This window comes from Podarcis muralis, chromosome Z, assembly GCF_964188315.1.
Source record: "Podarcis muralis chromosome Z, rPodMur119.hap1.1, whole genome shotgun sequence".
Lineage (NCBI taxonomy): Eukaryota > Metazoa > Chordata > Lepidosauria > Squamata > Lacertidae > Podarcis > Podarcis muralis.
Genome location: NC_135673.1, coordinates 23,858,539 through 23,876,250, shown reverse-complemented (window position 1 = coordinate 23,876,250; position 17,712 = coordinate 23,858,539).

Sequence of the window (17,712 nt, the reverse complement as noted above, 5' to 3'; positions counted from 1 at the left end):
CCTGGCCTTAGGAAGAAGCCTTTTTCATAAGTTGTTTGCTCTTAGGTATGAGGAAGGTTCTTCTGTGCACCCTGATCACGTTGCTAACTTTAGGGTGTGAGACTCAAGGTGAGTTATGCGGCACCTGGAAACATGGGTCGGCGTTCCCCATGGGAGCTTCCTCATGCCCTGAGTGGGGAGATGGTGAGGACGTCAAGTTCTGTTGTGGGACTTGCAGCTGACCCTACTGTTGCTCATTGGAAGAAGCTGGCTTACATCTTTGGGCTAATAGTATCCTTGCTGCAGCTATCACATATAAAAACTTTTTTTACCGTTCTTATGAATTTCTGTACCCACCATACCCAATAGAAGGGCTTCTGGTTTTTTAACAAATGTATATTTCAACATTTGTTTTTATCTCATTATAAATCATTTCCCAGGAGTCCTTCACTTTCTTACATTCCCACCACATATTGTAAAAGGTACCCTCTTTTTCTTTACATTTCCAACATTTATTATCTGTTTTATACATTTTAGCTAATTTCGCTGGTGTTATATACCACCTATACATCATTTTCATAGTATTTTCTTTCAGTGCACTGCAGGCAGTAAAATTTATTCTTGCCATAATTTTTCCCAGTCTTCTATTTGTATATTATGACCAATATCATTGGCCCAATGGATCATAACTGATTTAACTTCTTCATCTTTCAAATGCCATTCCAATAATAATGTATACATTTTAGATAATATTTTAACCCTATTACTTAATAACTCCAATTCAAATCTTGATTTTGTATATCCAAATCCATTTTTATTTTTATCCTCTTTAAACATTTCATTGACTTGACAATAATGCAACCAATAATTCACCATACATTTTACATATTCATATGTCTTTAATTTCCATTGGTTCTCCCTCTCTATTACTAGTTGTTCATAGGTGGCCCAGTTTTTCCTCATATTTGTCTTTTTTACACTCATTGCCTCAAATGGCGAGAGCCATCATGGTGTCACTAGTACATTTTTGTATCTACCCCACACCTCATACAATGACTTTAGAAATATGTGGTTTCCACCATTTGGTATCCATATTTACCGGTAGTTACCGCCATGCGTCCCAAACACATCATTGTGACTGGAGGCAAGTCTCCCTTCAGTAGAAGTACGGACTTGGCAAAGAACTCTAAACTTCTGGCTCCACCGAAACTCAAACCCCCTGGTTTACTATCCCTAGTACTTCAAGACTCCCATAAAAGTGCCTGGCTTAAAACCATCTATCAAAAACTCCACTCTTGTGGCCTATCCCCACAACACCTACTCACTATGGGCCCTACTAAAGCAAACAGTCTAATTGGTCAACGTTTAAAAGATATCGAGCATCAGAACAACCAGGCCACTAGAAGGAAATTCTGCCCTTGGTATGTTCATTTTCCACCTTTCCATTTTGATTCTCTGGCCCCATATCTGCACAAACTTATTAACCCAAAATACAGATGTGCTTTTACACTTGCAAGACTGGATGTTTTGCCATCTGCAGTACTTATGGGTCAATTCCAAAAGATCCCGTCTGAGAAACGTTTGCCCCTGTGGAGACGGTAGCACCAAAAAAGTAGCACATGTCCTTCTGTCTTGCACTCTCTACAAAGACCTGAGGAATGAGATAATCACCCCACACATACTAACCAATCCAGGGTGCTCAACCACTGCCACCATGTCCTTTCTCCTATCAGATCAAAATGAGCAGATAACAGCAAAGGTTGCTAGGTTCATAGCAGGGACAATCAGAATAAGGGCCACTAACTGACTGCTGATTCAGGACTTTAAATTGTGCTCCTATATCAAATTTCCCTTTCTGTATATACTGTAATGTTTTATTGTTGCTATGGCCATTGGCTAATGCAAATAAAGTTTTTACCTATCTATCTTGTAATCAATTGACATCACTTGTATGGTTAAAAGAAGTTTTGTAAGGAGTAATTTATAAATTATTGTGAAAAGAATTAAGAATAGATGTATTGGAAATTTGAGTTTATAGCAATAATTATAGAAATAATTAGAAAGACTTTAGAAAACCATCATTTGAGGTTGAAGGAAGTCTTAGGCTGTGATAGCCAAAATTTTTGAAAAGATGTTTAAAATTATGTTATTCTGAAAATATGTGTAAAAACAAAACAAGAAAATACTCTTTTTTTAAAAAAGGAAGAAGCTTGCTTAAACCAAACTCTCTGCCACACTGAAGGGCAGTGGGAAGGGATCCTTCTCCACGATGGATGGGAAGTGCGGAGAATGGTGTGGTGACTCCACCCTCCGTTGATGGCAAGTTTGCGGGGGGAGGGGAGGGGGATCTTGGCAGCAAAGAGACACGATGAAACCTTGTGAGGATCAGGGAAATGAATCAGCTCTACATAGATACGTTTTCATTTTGCATTAAATAGACCAAGTAATCTTCTAGGTATAGAGTATGTTGCTCTGCTTACCCTAAGTTGTCTTTCATTTGTTTGTGAAAATTGCATGGGTGTGTTGTAAAGGTAAAGGGACCCCTGACCATTAGGTCCAGTCGTGGCCGACTCTGGGGTTGTGGCGCTCATCTTGCTTTATTGGCCGAGGGAGCCGGCGTACAGCTTCCGGGTCATGTGGCCAGCATGACTAAGCCACTTCTGGCGAGCCAGAGCAGCGCACAGAAATGCCGTTTACCTTCCCGCCGGAGCGGTACCTTTTTATCTACTTGCACTGGCATGCTTTCGAACTGCTAGGTTGGCAGGAGCAGGGACCGAGCAACGGGAGCTCACCCCATCACGGGGATTTGAACCGCCGGCCTTCTGATCGGCAAGTCCTAGGCTCTGTGGTTTAACCCATAGCACCACCCGCGTTCCCTTTCTTGTCACATAAGGTAAAGGTAAAGGGAGCCCTGGCCATTAGGTCCAGTCGTAGCCGACTCTGGGGTTGCGGCACTCATCTCGCTTTATTGGCCGAGGAAGTCGGTGCACAGCTTCCGGATCATGTGGCCAGCATGACTAAGCCGCTTCTGGCGAACCAGAGCAGCGCACAGAAACACCGTTTACCTTCCCGCCAGAGTAGTACCTATTTATCTACTTGCACTTTGATGTGCTTTCAAACTGCTAGGTGGGCAGGAGCAGGGACCGAGCAACGGGAGCTCACCCCGTCGCAGGGATTCAAACCACCGACCTTCTGATCAGCAAGTCCTAGGCTCTGTGATTTAACCCACAGTGCCACCCACATCCCCTTGGGTGTGTTGTAAGCGCTGTCAATTCACCATACCTGCCGACTCAATACATTAGTTCAGGAGAGGCTATAGTGGGAAAGTGCACCTCCTTGCTGTTGTCTTCTCTCATGCCCTCTCTTCTTTTAAGCACATCAGTGCATTCATAGCGGGGTTGGATCCTCACATGCTACTAATCTAACTAGATTGCAGGGCAGTATATTAAGTGCATTGCCTTCAGGAATATAGGTCACATCTGCACCATACATTTAAAGCACTACCGCACCACTTAACAGTCATACTTTCCCCTGAAGAATTATGGGAACTGAAGGTGAAGAAGAGTTTGGATTTGATATCCCGCTTTCTCACTACCCAAAGGAGTCTCAAAGCGGCTAACAATCTCCTTTCCCTTCCTCCCCCACAACAAACACTCTGTGAGGTGAGTGGGGCTGACAGACTTCAAAGACGTGTGACTAGCCCAAGGTCACCCAGCAGCTGCATGTGGAGGAGCAGGGACATGAACCCGGTTCACCAGATTACAAGTCCACCGCTCTTAACCACTACACCACACTGCTGTTAGGAGACCTCTTACAGTGCTGGGAAATGGGGCACGTTTAAAAAATATTTTGTGGATCATTGTAAAAACATGATGTCTGTGGCGGCCTTTGAATAATTTCTGTGATACATCAGATAAGCACAAGGAAATACTTTATTCATGAAACTTAACAAAGTAATTAGTGTATTAGGTTAACCAAGGTTTACAGGCATGAGAGGTTGACAGGAAATTGTTAGAATCTGGAGAAGAGTGTGATACAGTGTAACAAAATTACAATTTCCTTTTTCTTTTTGTTATGGATAACCTTGTCTTATGTTACTTTTTTTCTAATTTTCAATAAAGCATTTTAAAAGGGGGGGGGGAGTGCCAGTCCAAATTGGTTCCATACTGATTTATTGTGTTTGGTGCATGTATTTATTTTATTTTATGTATCTGCTACATTTAATTCCGTTGTTACTTCAAGGAAGTGGAGGCAGTTAAATGAGTTCCTGTTTTGCAGGGAGTGGTCCCTTCCAACTCTACAATTCTATGATTCTACTTCATTCTCTCCACCTCAATTCTACCCTCGCAACAACCCTGCAGAGTAGGTTAGACTGAGAGATACTGATCGTCTCAAGGTGAGCTTCATGGCCCAGTAGGGATCTGGTCCTCCTAGGCCAGCACTCTGACCACTACACCACACTGCCCCTTAAAAAGCCTAACGGAACAATACAGGCCTCTAAGTGGTCCTGTATCGCATCTAGACGGAGCTTTCCTTGCCATCAAATACCGGTATCTTCAAGCTCCGTTTGCTTGTAACTCAAACGTTTTGGCTGTTACTCCTGAGTAAGCTTGGGTGGACTCGTGAGGATACCCCCCCCCTAGGAATTGGGAAGGAAAGCAAATTCAGTTCGCTTCTGGAGCTTCTGGCGCCCACTTCCAACGAGGAGGGAGCATTTCGATGCCCCACCAGCACTCCGTACTAGAGCAGCTGCATTGAAGGCGCAAGGTCCCTGGTTCAATCCCCGGGCAGGGACGGGGATGCCCCACCCATCGGCCCCTGTTTGGAATGTCCGGAGAAGCGCTGCCGGATAGCTCGATTAGGTGGATCGACCAAGGGTCTGGCTTCCAGTGTAAGCTGGCTTTCTGCAGGCGGCGCAGAAATCGGGGCCGCTCCAGCAGAGACAGCGGCCTTGCAGCCCTTATCAGAGGAAGTTTAACACCAAGGACAGCGCCTGACTGACTTGCTGCGCTTGCGTGGGGCGGACTTGTCCGGGTGTGGGGCGGGTTAGACTAGCCAGCCAGACGTCGTTCGCTCGCTGGAGAGGTTCGGTTCCTCGAGGTGAGCCCAGCTGGGAGTTGCGCCGCCATGAAGCGGGCTCTGTTCTTCCTCCTGTTGCTGCCGCGCTTTCTGCCTTGTGGCGAGCCCCAGAGCACGGTCCCTGCTACCATCGAAGCCCCCCAGCTGCTGAACAAGACCAATGGATCGACGTGCGACCAGTGGCTGTACGGGACGGAGCCGCCGCAGGTGAAGGCTTTCCAGTGCGTGGAGCAGCGCACCGGCATCGAAGTTAAGTTCTGCTGCGGGACCTGCGGCCAGCCAAGCAATTGTTACTTCGAAAAGCTCCTCGAGGGCCCCACAGCGCGCCCTACCGACGGTGGCCTAGAACTGCTCCCGCCTGCACCTCCAGCGCCACGTAAGGCGGCTAGCTCCCTTGGCTTTATTAGCACCTCGACACTATCTGGGCCTCGGTCTGCATGCAAACCCGCCGTTCTCTCTCTTTTAGACACGGGTCCCCCATTCCCTGTCGGCTGCCCTTTCGGTCTATCGCTCTCTTCCCCGCCCTTGAACTGGGGATGCGGCTCAGAGGCTCCACTCGACGGGGAGGGCACCTTCGAAGCCCCTTTCCCCTCTCCAAAAAGGCTGCGCGCTTTCGGTTGGGAAGGGAGGCTGGGAACGGGCACTCCGGGAGGGGGGGGAGGGTGGCTAGGAACGGGAAGTCCAGTGCGCAGAAGACTTGGGGGGCAAGAACCGCTTCGAGGGTGCTTCAAGGGGGTTGTGTGGGCCCAGTCTTAGGCTGCGCTAAGGCGTCTCCTGGTGCTGAGAAAAATTCGTCGGTCTTTCACGTGCCTGAAGACTCTGGGTTGCCACGGGCAGACTAGCTTGCTGTCGGCTCTGCAAGTAGATCCGAAAGACTTGGGCAAGATTTGTACACGGGGTGGGGGACGGGAGTGTCCTGCTTTCTAGGTTGCTTCAGTGCAGGCTGCCCCAGTTACTACCAAACACTTTCCTTTCCTGTCTTGGCGTCTTGACTCCTGAAGTGAGACACTGGGGGGGGGGGGGGGCGTTGCGGTATGAAATACTCCACCTCACGATGCTAACTATAGCCACCCCAGGCTTTTTTTTTTGGGGGGGGGGGTAAAAATCCCTAGCTCCATTCCTAGAGAGTCCAGTTTGTGCAGTTGAGCAAAACAAGTGAACAAACTGATAGCAGAACAAGCACTGATCAATATCTTTCTTCTGTTTCAGACATGGACAGGCTGACCTGGTTTTGGGGAGGAGTTATTGCCAATGCGATATTTTACTGGGCTTTTATCGGCACTTGCAGAAGATTCTGGCGGAGGAAGACTACCCGAGAAAGACCCGTGGAGGGCCTTGAACTAGACACCAGTTCTTCTGGGAGATCAAGTGAGCATCGTGACCCCTCTGGTGCCTCCACCAGATTGGTTCCGCCATCCTCTGAAGGTGCAGAGGATCCTGCTGCTGCATCTGGCAGCGCACCTAGTGTGCAGCCCCAAGCTGAGGGCTCTGTGAATGTGACCATCATGTGGACAGGATTTGTCCCACTCCAAGTTGGTGCTACTTCTCCCTCTCAGCCAAAGCGGGGCGGCAAAAAGCGTCGGGCTAAGGCAAAGAAGGCAAAGAAGGCAAAGAAGGCAAGGAAGTAAGAGATCCTCCCCTCATTCAAAGGGTTAGGCTTCCCTGTCAAAGTTGAGTCTAGTACTAATCATCCACAGCATGCTTTGTAGCATCATTGAAATTGGCTAATCCTATGAGGAGGGTGTCTAATCATCTATTAACTAGAATTACTACTACTATTGGTAAAAAGGTAAGAAGGTAAAGGACCCCTAAACGGTTAACTCCAATTAAAGGCAACTATGGGGTTGCAGCGCTCATCTCGCTTTCAGGCCAAGGGAGCTGGCCTTTGTCCACAGACAGCTTTCTGGGTCATGTGGCCAGCATGACTCAACTACTTCTGTTGCAACGGAACACCGTGACGGAAACCAGAGTGCACAGAAATGCCGCAGCGGTACCTATTTATCTACTTGCACTGCGTGCTTTCAAACTGCTAGATTGGCAGGAGCTGGGACAGAACAACAGGAGCTCACCCCATTGCAGATATTTGAACTGCCAACTTTCTGATTGGCAAGCCCAAGAGGCTCAGTGGTTTAGACCACAGCACCACCTGCGTCCTTACTACTGTTATGCAATACTGTCAGGCCCCTTTTTTATTATGTATTGTCACATAAATGTGCATTGATTGTGCTATAAGTGTGGATCAGCCCCCCCCCCCCTTTTTTCTTTTTTTCTTTTCCTATAGGTGGTTTGCTGCCTGCTATGTATTGTCAAATGTATCAATAAAAATGTTTGCTTCTCAACCTGGTCTCTTCAATTCTACTTTTTCCTTCTTTTTTTTATTAAAGATTTTCTTGTTTTACAGAAGTATGTGTAATGTCTCTTGTACTTTTCTATGTAACATTTTTACAAATCAGTTTCATTTGTTGAGACATTGCAGGGGGGGAGGGGGGAAGATGGGGGTTGGGTGGCGATGTTTCTATTCTGCTTAATGTATGTAGGGTTTGGTGTCAGCATTGCTCGTGCTGTTCATTTGTGTTTCTTTGATGGTGAGAGAGGTTAGGGTTGGCCTAGGGTGTGGTTCTTTGTTTGTGATTGGCTGTGGTGATCTTTGTTTTCGTGTGTGAGTGGGGTGGGTGGGTGTTTAGGATCAGGTTAGCCATATTGATTTGTATGCTGTTGGTGGATTCCAACTTCTCAGTAAATTTGCAGCTGGGACTTGATATGATGTGATTCAAGGGTTTAACTGCGTCCATTAGCTCTCTAGCCTTGATTAGTCCCTACAGATGAAATTCTGTTAGCTTACTAATATGTTTATATTTCACCCTTCCTCCAAGGAGCCTTGTGATGTAGGTTAGAAAGTGAGAGTGATGGCCTGATGTTGCCCAAGGAGTGCCATGGAGCAGGAGGGATTTGAATCCCGCTCTCCCAATCCCTAGTCCAACACTCTCATTGCTACCCTATACAATACTTGATTAAAAACCCTAAATAGTCACAGGTCACCCTGGTGATTGACTCAGGCAAAGATGGTAGGCTGGCTTGTGGAACTGGTGGGAGGGTCTTGGGTGCTCTCACCCTTAATGCTCCTATTTCTCTCTCTCTCTCTGCTCCTTCCTTGCCCTCCATGAGGTGGAGTATCTCATACCTTAGGATACTGAGAGGGAGCAAAAAGTTGTAAACCTCCCCTCCCTCTTCCACAATTCTGATGGAAGAACCCTCCCCACAAACATAAATCCAAATGGGAGTCACAGGGAGGGAAGATTCAACCAGCTGAGGTAGCATCACTCAGCAAGGGAAAAGAGATGGGGGGAGATGGGGGGGAGCATGGAGCATCTCTAATTCTACCCTCTGCTGAGAGATTACTCCAAGAGAATCCAGCTCTTGTTGGCAGAAAGGTGGCCCACTCCTCTTCTCCCTGCCACACTTTATTCAAGTCCACAGCACTGTGTGTTGGCAGGGCACAAGCACAGCATGGGGGCATTCCAAACCTCAGCCGGGGGAGCATCATGACTTAACAGAGCAGCACATTCAAATTGCTCTGCCAGTCTGGGGCCCTAGCCAGGCCAGATAGAATCATGACTTAGTATCATCATCATCATCATCATTTTTTATTTTTATGCCACCTTTCCACAGTTAAAAAAACAATGCTCAAGGTGGCTTACAGCATAACAAGATTTACACAAATACAAAAGCAATAAACAATAACTAAACCACATTAAAAAATACACAAACAAATGGGAAACAATTTCAAATAAATCAAAATCTAGAACTAAGAATACAGCATGAATATCAAAGTTTAAACTGACATAGGTAAAAAATAACAGCAATTTAAACAAAAAACAAAGACAAAATAAAATGGAGCACTCTGTGCCCAGCGGCAGCGGCAGCAGAAGCAGAAGCAGTTATTTTAAGGCCGTCAGGCCCCACCATGGGAAAGGTGGTGAGTGGCAGGACTGGGGCCCTCAGGCGCTGAGCAGGAGAGTCTTCCTGGGTGGCAGCCGAAGCAGCAGTGCTGATACGCCTGTCAGGCCCCGCCTTGGGTCAGGTGTGGAGTGACAGGACAGGGGCCCTCAGGCGCTGAGCTGGGAAGTCCTCCTGGGTGGCAGCCGCAAAACCTGTTCTTAAAGGTCTCTCAGGCCCCGCCCCAGGCCAGGTGTTGAGTGGCAGGACTGGGGCCCTCAGGCACTGAGCAGGGAAGTCCTCCTGGGTGTCATCCACAGCAGCTGTTCTTAAAGGCCTGTCAGGCCCCTCCCTGGGCCAGGTGTTGCGTGGCAGAACAGGGGCCCTCAGGCACCGAGCAGGGAAGTCCTCCTGGGTGTCATCCACAGCAGCTGTTCTTATAGGCCTGTCAGGCCCCTCCCTGGGCCAGATGTTGTATGGCAGGACTGGGGCCCTCAGGCGCTGAGCAGGGAAGTCCTCCTGGGTGGCAGCCACAGCAGCAGTTCTTATAGGTCTCTCATGCCCCTCCTTGGGCCACATGTTGCATGGCAGGACTGGGGCCTCAGGCGCTGAACAGGGGAGTCGCCTTGGGTGGCAGCCACAGCAGCAATTCTTATAGGCCCCTCAGGCCCCTCCCTGTGCCAGGTGTTGCGTGGCAGGACTGGGCCCCTCAGGCGCTGAGTAGCGAAGTCCTCCTGGGTGTCAGCCGCAGCATCAGGTCTTATACGCCTGTCAGGCCCCATCCTGGGCCACATGTTGCGTGGCAGGACTGGGGCCCTCAGGTGCTGAGCAGGGGAGTCGTCCTGGGTGGCAGCCACAGCAGCAGTTCTTATAGGCCTCTCAGTGTTGCGCGGCAGGACTGGGGCCCTCAGGCGCTGAACAGGGGAGTCGTTCTGGGTGTCAGCCGCAGCAGCAGTTCTTATAATCCTGTCAGGTCCCGCCATGGGCCACATGATGCATGGCAGGACTGGGGCCCTCAGGCTCGGAGCAGGGAAGTCCTTCTGGGTGTCAGCCGCAGCAACAACTCCTATAGGCCTCTCACGCCCCTCCCTGTGCCAGGTGTTGCGTGGCAGGACTCGGGCCCTCATGCACTGAACAGGGGAGTCATCCTCGGTGGCAGCCACAGCAGCATTTCTTATAGGCCAGTCAGGCTCAACGCGGGGCCACATGTTGCATGGCAGGACTGGGGCCCTCATGCGCTGAACAGGGGAGTTGTCCTGGGTGGCAGCTGCAGCAGCAGTTCTTATAGGCCGGTCAGGCCCGGGACGGGGCCACATGTTGCGTGGCAGGACTGGGGCCCTCAGGCGCTGAGGAGCGAAGTCCTCCTGTGTGTCAGCCCCAGCATCAGGTCTTATACGCCTGTCAGGCCCCATCCTGGGCCACATGTTGCGTGGCAGGACCGGGGCCCTCAGGTGCTGAGCAGTGGAGTCGTCCTAGGTGGCAGCCACAGCAGCAGTTCTTATAGGCCTGTCAGGCCTCGCCGTGGGCCACATGTTGCGTGGCAGGACTGGGGCCCTCAGGGGCTGAGCAGCGAAGTCCTCCTGGGTGTCAGCCGCAGCAGCAGTTCTTATAGGCCTGTCAGGTCCCGCCATGGGCCACATGTTGCGTGGCAGGACTGGGGCCCTCAGGGGCTGAGCAGCGAAGTCCTCCTGGGTGTCAGCCGCAGCAGCACTTCTTATAGGTCTCTTGGGCCCCTCCCTGGGCCAGGTGTTGCGTGGCAGGACTGGGGCCCTCAGGCGCTGAGCAGCGGAGTCCTCCTGCGTGGCAGCCGCAGCAGCAGCTCTTATAGGTCTCTCATGCCCCTCCCTGGGCCAGATGTTGCGTGGAAGGAATGGGGCCCTTAAGCACTGAGCAGCGGAGTCCTCCTGGGTGGCAGCCGCAGCAGCAATTCTTGTAGGTCTCTCAGGCCGCTCCTTAGCCCAGGTGTTGAGTGGCAGGAATGGGGCCCTTAGGCGCTGAGCAGCAAAGTCCTCCTGGGTGTCATCCACAGCAGCTGTTCTTATTGGCCTGTCAGGCCCCGCCCTGGGCCAGGTGTTGGGTTGCAGGACTGGGGCCCTCAGGCGCTGAGGAGAGAAGTCCTCCTGGGTGTCAGCCACAGCAGCAATTCTTATAGGTCTCTCGGGCCCCTCCCTGGGCCAGGTGTTGCGTGGCAGGACTGGGGCCCTCAGGCGCTGAGTAGGGCATTCCTCCTGGGTGTCAGCTGCAGCAGCAGTTCTTATAGGTCTCTCAGGCCGCTCCCTGGGCCAGGTGTTGAGTTGCAGGACTGGGGCCCTCAGGCGCTGAGCAGGAGAGTCTTTGTGCGTGGCAGCCGCAACAGCAATGCTTAAACACCTGTCAGGTGCCGCCTTGGGCCAGGTGTTGCATGGTGGGACTGGGGCCCTCAGGCGCTGAGCATGGAAGTCCTCCTGGGTGTCAGCTGCAACACCACTTCTTTTAGGCCTGTCAGGCCCCGCCCTGGGCCAGTTCTTGATTGGCAGGACTGGGGCCCTCAGGCGCTGAGCAGCGAAGTCCTCCTGGGTGTCAGCCGCAGCAGCACTTTGTTATAGGTCTCTCGGGCCCCTCCCTGGGCCAGGTGTTGCATGGCAGGACTGGGGCCCTCAGGCGCTGAGCAGGGAAGTCCTCCTGGGTGTCAGCAGCAGCAGCAGCAGTTCTTATAGGTCTCTCAGGCCCCTCCCTGGGCCAGGTGTTGCGTGGCAGGACTGGGGCCCTCAGGCGCTAAGCAGGGAAGTCCTCCTGGGTGGCAGCAGCAGCAGCAGCAGTTCTTATAGGTCTCTCATGCCCCTCCCTGGGCCAGGTGTTGCGTGGCAGGACTGGGGCGCTCAGGCGCTGAGCAGGGAAGTCCTCCTGGGTGGCAGCAGCAGCACCAGTTCTTATAGGCCTGTCAGGCCCCGGCCTGGGCCAGGTGTTAAGTGGCAGGACTGGGGCCCTCAGGCGCTGAACAGAGAAATCCTCCTGGGTGTCAGCCGCAGCAGCAATTCATATAGGTTTCTCAGGCCCCTCCCTGGGCCAGGTGTTGCGTGGCAGGACTGGGGCGCTCAGGCGCTGAGCAGGGAAGTCCTCCAGGGTGTCAGCCACAGCACCAGTTCTTATAGGTCTCTCAGGCCCCTCCTTGGGCCACATGTTGCATGGCAGGACTGGGGCCCTTAGGCGCTGAACAGGGAAGTCCTCCTGTGTGTCAGCCACAGCAGCAATTCTTATAGGTCTCTCAGGCGCCGCCTTGGGCCAGGTGTTGCGTGGCGGGACTGGGGCCCTCAGGTGGTGAGCATGGAAGTCCTCCTGGGTGCCAGCAGCAGACCACTTCTTTTAGGCCTGTCAGGCCCCGCCCTGGGCCAGTTTTTGAGTGGCAGGACTGGGGCCCTCAGGCACTGAGCTGGGAAGTCCTCCTGGGTGGCAGCAGCAGCACCAGTTCTTATAGGTCTCTCGGGCCACTCCCTGGGCCAGGTGTTGCGTGGCAGGACTGGGGCCCTCAGGCGCTGAGCAGGGAAGTCCTCCTGGGTGTCAGCAGCAGCAGCAGTTATTATAGGTCTCTCAGGCCCCTCCCTGGGCCACATGTTGTGTGGCAGGACTGGGGCCCTCAGGCGCTGAGCAGGGAAGTCCTCCTGGGTGGCAGCAGCAGCACCAGTTCTTATAGGTCTCTCATGCCCCTCCCTGGGCCAGGTGTTGCGTGGCAGGACTGGGGCGCTCAGGCGCTGAGCATGGAAGTCCTCCTGGGTGTCAGCTGCAGCACCACTTCTTTTAGGCCTGTCAGGCCCCGCCCTGGGCCAGTTCTTGATTGGCAGGACTGGGGCCCTCAGGCGCTGAGCAGCGAAGTCCTCCTGGGTGTCAGCCGCAGCAGCAGTTCTTATAGGCCTATCAGGTTCCGCCATGGGCCACATGTTGCGTGGCAGGACTGGGGCCCTCAGGCGCTGAGCAGCGAAGTCCTCCTGGGTGTCAGCAGCAGCAGCAGTTCTTATAGGTCTCTCAGGCCCCGGCCTGGGCCAGGTGTTAAGTGGCAAGACTGGGGCCCTCAGGCGCTGAACAGAGAAGTCCTCCTGGGTGTCAGCCGCAGCAGCAATTCATATAGGTTTCTCAGGCCCCTCCCTTGGCCAGGTGTTGCGTGGCAGGACTTGGGCCCTCAGGCGCTGAGCAGGGAAGTCCTCCTGGGTGTCAGCCGCAGCAGCAATTCTTATAGGTCTCTCATGCCCCTCCCTGGGCCAGGTGTTGCGTGGTAGGACTGGGGCGCTCAGGCGCTGAGCAGGGAAGTCCTCCAGGGTGTCAGCCGCAGCACCAGTTCTTATAGGTCTCTCAGGCCCCTCCTTGGGCCACATGTTGCATGGCAGGACTGGGGCCCTCAGGCGCTGAACAGGGAAGTCCTCCTGTGTGTCAGCCACAGCAGCAATTCTTATAGGTCTCTCAGGCCCCTCCCTGTGCCAGGTGTTGCGTGGCAGGACTGGGCCCCTCAGGCACTGAACAGGGGAGTGGTCCTGGGTCGCAGCCACAGCAGCATTTCTTATAGGCCGTTCAGGCCCGGCCCGGGGCCACATGTTGCGTGGCAGGACTGGGGCCCTCAGGCACTGAGCTGGGAAGTCCTCCTGGGTGGCAGCAGCAGCACCAGTTCTTATAGGTCTCTCGGGCCACTCCCTGGGCCAGGTGTTGCGTGGCAGGACTGGGGCCCTCAGGCGCTGAGCAGGGTAGTCCTCCTGGGTGTCAGCAGCAGCAGCAGTTAATATAGGTCTCTCAGGCCCCTCCCTGGGCCACATGTTGTGTGGCAGGACTGGGGCCCTCAGGCGCTGAGCAGGGAAGTCCTCCTGGGTGTCAGCAGCAGCAGCAGTTCTTATAGGTCTCTCAGGCCCCGGCCTGGGCCAGGTGTTAAGTGGCAAGACTGGGGCCCTCAGGCGCTGAACAGAGAAGTCCTCCTGGGTGTCAGCCACAGCAGCAATTCATATAGGTTTCTCAGGCCCCTCCCTTGGCCAGGTGTTGCGTGGCAGGACTTGGGTCCTCAGGCGCTGAGCAGGGAAGTCCTCCTGGGTGTCAGCCGCAGCAGCAATTCTTATAGGTCTCTCATGCCCCTCCCTGGGCCAGGTGTTGCGTGGTAGGACTGGGGCGCTCAGGCGCTGAGCAGGGAAGTCCTCCAGGGTGTCAGCCGCAGCACCAGTTCTTATAGGTCTCTCAGGCCCCTCCTTGGGCCACATGTTGCATGGCAGGACTGGGGCCCTCAGGCGCTGAACAGGGAAGTCCTCCTGTGTGTCAGCCACAGCAGCAATTCTTATAGGTCTCTCAGGCCCCTCCCTGTGCCAGGTGTTGCGTGGCAGGACTGGGGCCCTCAGGCGCTGAACAGGGGAGTGGTCCTGGGTCGCAGCCACAGCAGCATTTCTTATAGGCCGTTCAGGCCCGGCCCGGGGCCACATGTTGCGTGGCAGGACTGGGGCCCTCAGGCGCTGAGCAGCGAAGTCCTCCTGGGTGTCAGCCGCAGCACCAATTCTTATAGGTTTCTCAGGCCCCTCCTTGGGCCAGGTGTTGTGTGGCAGGACTGGGGTCCTCAGGCGCTGAGCAGGGGAGTCATCCTGGGTGGCATCCACAGCAGCTGTTCTTATAGGCCTGTTAGGCCCCACCCTGGGCCACATGTTGCGTGGCAGCCCTGGGGCCCTCAGGCGCGGAGCAGGGAAGTCCTCCTGCGTGGCAGCCGCACCAGCAATTCTTATAGGTCTCTCAGGCCCCTCCCTGGGCGAGGTGTTGTGTGGCAGGACTGCGGCCCTCAGGTGCTGAGCAGCAAAGTCCTCCTGCGTGGCAGCTGCAGCAGCAGTTCTTATAGGCCTGTCCGGCCCCGCCATGGGCCACATGTTGCGTGGCAGGCCTGGGGCCCTCAGGCACCGAGCAGGGAAGTCCTCCTGGGTGTCAACCGCAGCAGCAGTTGTTATAGGCCTGTCAGGCCCCATCCTGGGCCACATGTTGCGTGGTAGGACTGGGGCCATCAGGCGCTGAGCAGGGAAGTCCTCCTGGGTGGCAGCCGCAGCACCAGTTCTTATAGGCCTGTCAGGCCCCATCCTGGGCCACATGTTGCGTGGCAGGACTGGGGCCCTCAGGCGCTGAGCAGCGAATTCCCCCTTGGTGTCAGCCGCAGCTGCAGGTCTTATAGGCCTGTCAGGCCCCATCCTTGGCCACATGTTGCGTGGCAGGACTGGGGCCCTCAGGCTCGGAGGAGGGAAGTCGTCCTGGGTGTCAGCCACAGCAGCAGGTCTTATAGGCCTGTCAGGCCCCATCCTGGGCCACATGTTGCGTGGCAGGACTGGGGCCCTCAGGCGCTGAGCAGCAAAGTCGTCCTGGGTATCAGCCGCAGCAGCAGGTCTTATAGGCCTGTCAGGTCCCGCCATGGGCCACATGTTGCGTGGCAGGATTGGGGCCCTCAGGCTGGGAGCAGGGAAGTCCTCCTGGGTGTCAGCAGCAGCAGTTGTTATAGGCCTGTCAGGCCCTGCCGTGGGCCACATGTTGCGTGGCAGGACTGGGACCCTCAGGCGCTGAGCAGGGAGGTCCTCCTGGGTGTCAGCCGCAGCAGCAATTCTTATAGGACTGTCAGCCTCCGCCCTGGGCCACATGTTGCGTGGCAGGATTGGGGCCCTCAGGCACTGAACAGGGGAGTCGTCCTGGATGGCAACTGCAGCAGCAGTTCTCATAGGCCTGTCAGGCCCCGCTCGGGGCCACGTGTTGCATGGCAGGACTGGGACCCTCAGGCACTGAGCAGGGAAGTCCTCCTGGGTGTCAGCAGCAGCAGTTCTTATAAGTCTGTCAGGCCCTGCCCTGGGCCAGGTGTTGCGTGGCAGGACTCGGGCCCTCAGGCGCTGAGCAGGGATGTCCTCCTGGGTGTCAGCTGCAGCAACAGTTCTTATAGCTCTCTCAGGCCCCTCCCTGGGCCAGGTGTTGCGTGGCAGGACTGGGGCCCTCAGGCACTGAGTAGCGAAGTCCTCCTTGGTGTCAGCCGCAGCAGCAGTTCTTATAGGCCTGTGAGGCCCCGCCATGGGCCACATGTTGCGTGGCAGGACTGGGGCCCTCAGGCGCTGGACAGGGGAGTCGTCCTGGGTGGCAGCCGCAGCAGCAGTTCTTATAGGCCTGTCAGGCCCCACCCGGGGCCACGTGTTGCGCGGCAGGACTGGGGCCCTCAGGCGCTGAGCAGCGAAGTCCTCCTGGGTGTCAGCAGGAGCAGTTGTTATAGGCCTATCAGGCCCCACCATGGGCCACATGTTGTGTGTCAGGACTGGGACCCTCAGGCGCTGAGCAGCGAAGTCCTCCTGGGTTTCAGCTGCAGAAGCACTTCTTATAGGCCTGTCACGCCCCGCCCTGGGCCACATGTTGCATGGCAGGACTGGGGCCCTCACGCTCGGAGCAGGGACGTCCTCCTGGGTGTCAGCTGCAGCAGCAGTTCTTATAGGTCTCTCAGGCCCCTCCCTGGGCCACATGTTGCGTGGCAGGACTGGGGCCCTCACTCTCGGAACAGGGACGTCCTCCTGGGTGTCAGCTGCAGCAGCAGTTCTTATAGGTCTCTCAGGCCCCGCCCTGGGCCAGGTGTTGCGTGGCAGGACTGGGGCCCTCAGGCGCTGAGCAGGGACGTCCTCCTGGGTGTCAGCTGCAGCAGCAGTTCTTTTAGGTCTCTCAGGCCCCGCCCTGGGCCAGGTGTTGCGTGGCAGGACTGGGGCCCTCAGGCGCTGAGCAGGGACGTCCTCCTGGGTGTCAGCTGCAGCAGCAGTTCTTATAGGTCTCTCAGGCCCCTCCTTGGGCCAGGTGTTGCGTGGCAGGACTGGGGCCCTCAGGCACTGAGCAGGGACGTCCTCCTGGGTGTCAGCCGCAGCAACACTTCTTATAGGTCTCTCAGGCCCCTCCTTGGGCCACATGTTGCGTGGCAGGACTGGGGCCCTCCGGCGCTGAACAGGGGAGTCCTGCTCAGCACATCCAGATTGCTCTGCCAGTCTGGAGCCCAAGTCAGCCAGATACCATCGAAAGTTGGGAGCCTTCCCCCCTCTCTTGCGCGTGGTGGCAAAAGCTCATTGGATTCTTGGCTCTCACTCAGGGTCTGTATTTCCTTGGGGAATAGAGACATAGCTTTTAGAAATTTGGTTTATTCACCTATTTACAGCTTTAATCTTTATATAGAGAGTCCAAATCTTACAACATGGTCATTTTAAGAGGGCTTGTACGCCATTGAAGTGTAGCTGTGGAATCTATGACACCTCTTCCAGCCAGCCTGCAGCAATCCTACCCATCATGGATTCCAGCCCTTCCTGCTTCTTCTTCCTAGTAACCCTTGCTCAAAACTCTCTTTTCCTGTCACCTCACACCCAGTTACCCTGACAACCTTCCAAACCAAGTCTCTGTTCACACCTCAGGAAAAGGGGAAGGACAGTTCTCTTGATTGCCAATGTCCCTCAATGATCCTGTATTGTTCCTTAATGGTCCTAGGTTGGCCAGGTCATTTTGCATAGGCTACTGTCAGCTTTTCCCTTTTCTTGCCAGGAATCCTGTTCAGAATAAGGGAATTTCCCTTTTAAAAAGGGAAACATTGACACCTATGCTCAGGAATTCTTCTGCAGCTTCAATTCTCACTTCATGTCTGAGATACCACATTTTTCGCCCCACAGGGCGCACCTAGGTTTTTTTTGGGGGGGCACAGGGCTGGGGCAGGGGAAGCCCGAGCTTCCCCCGACCCCAGCC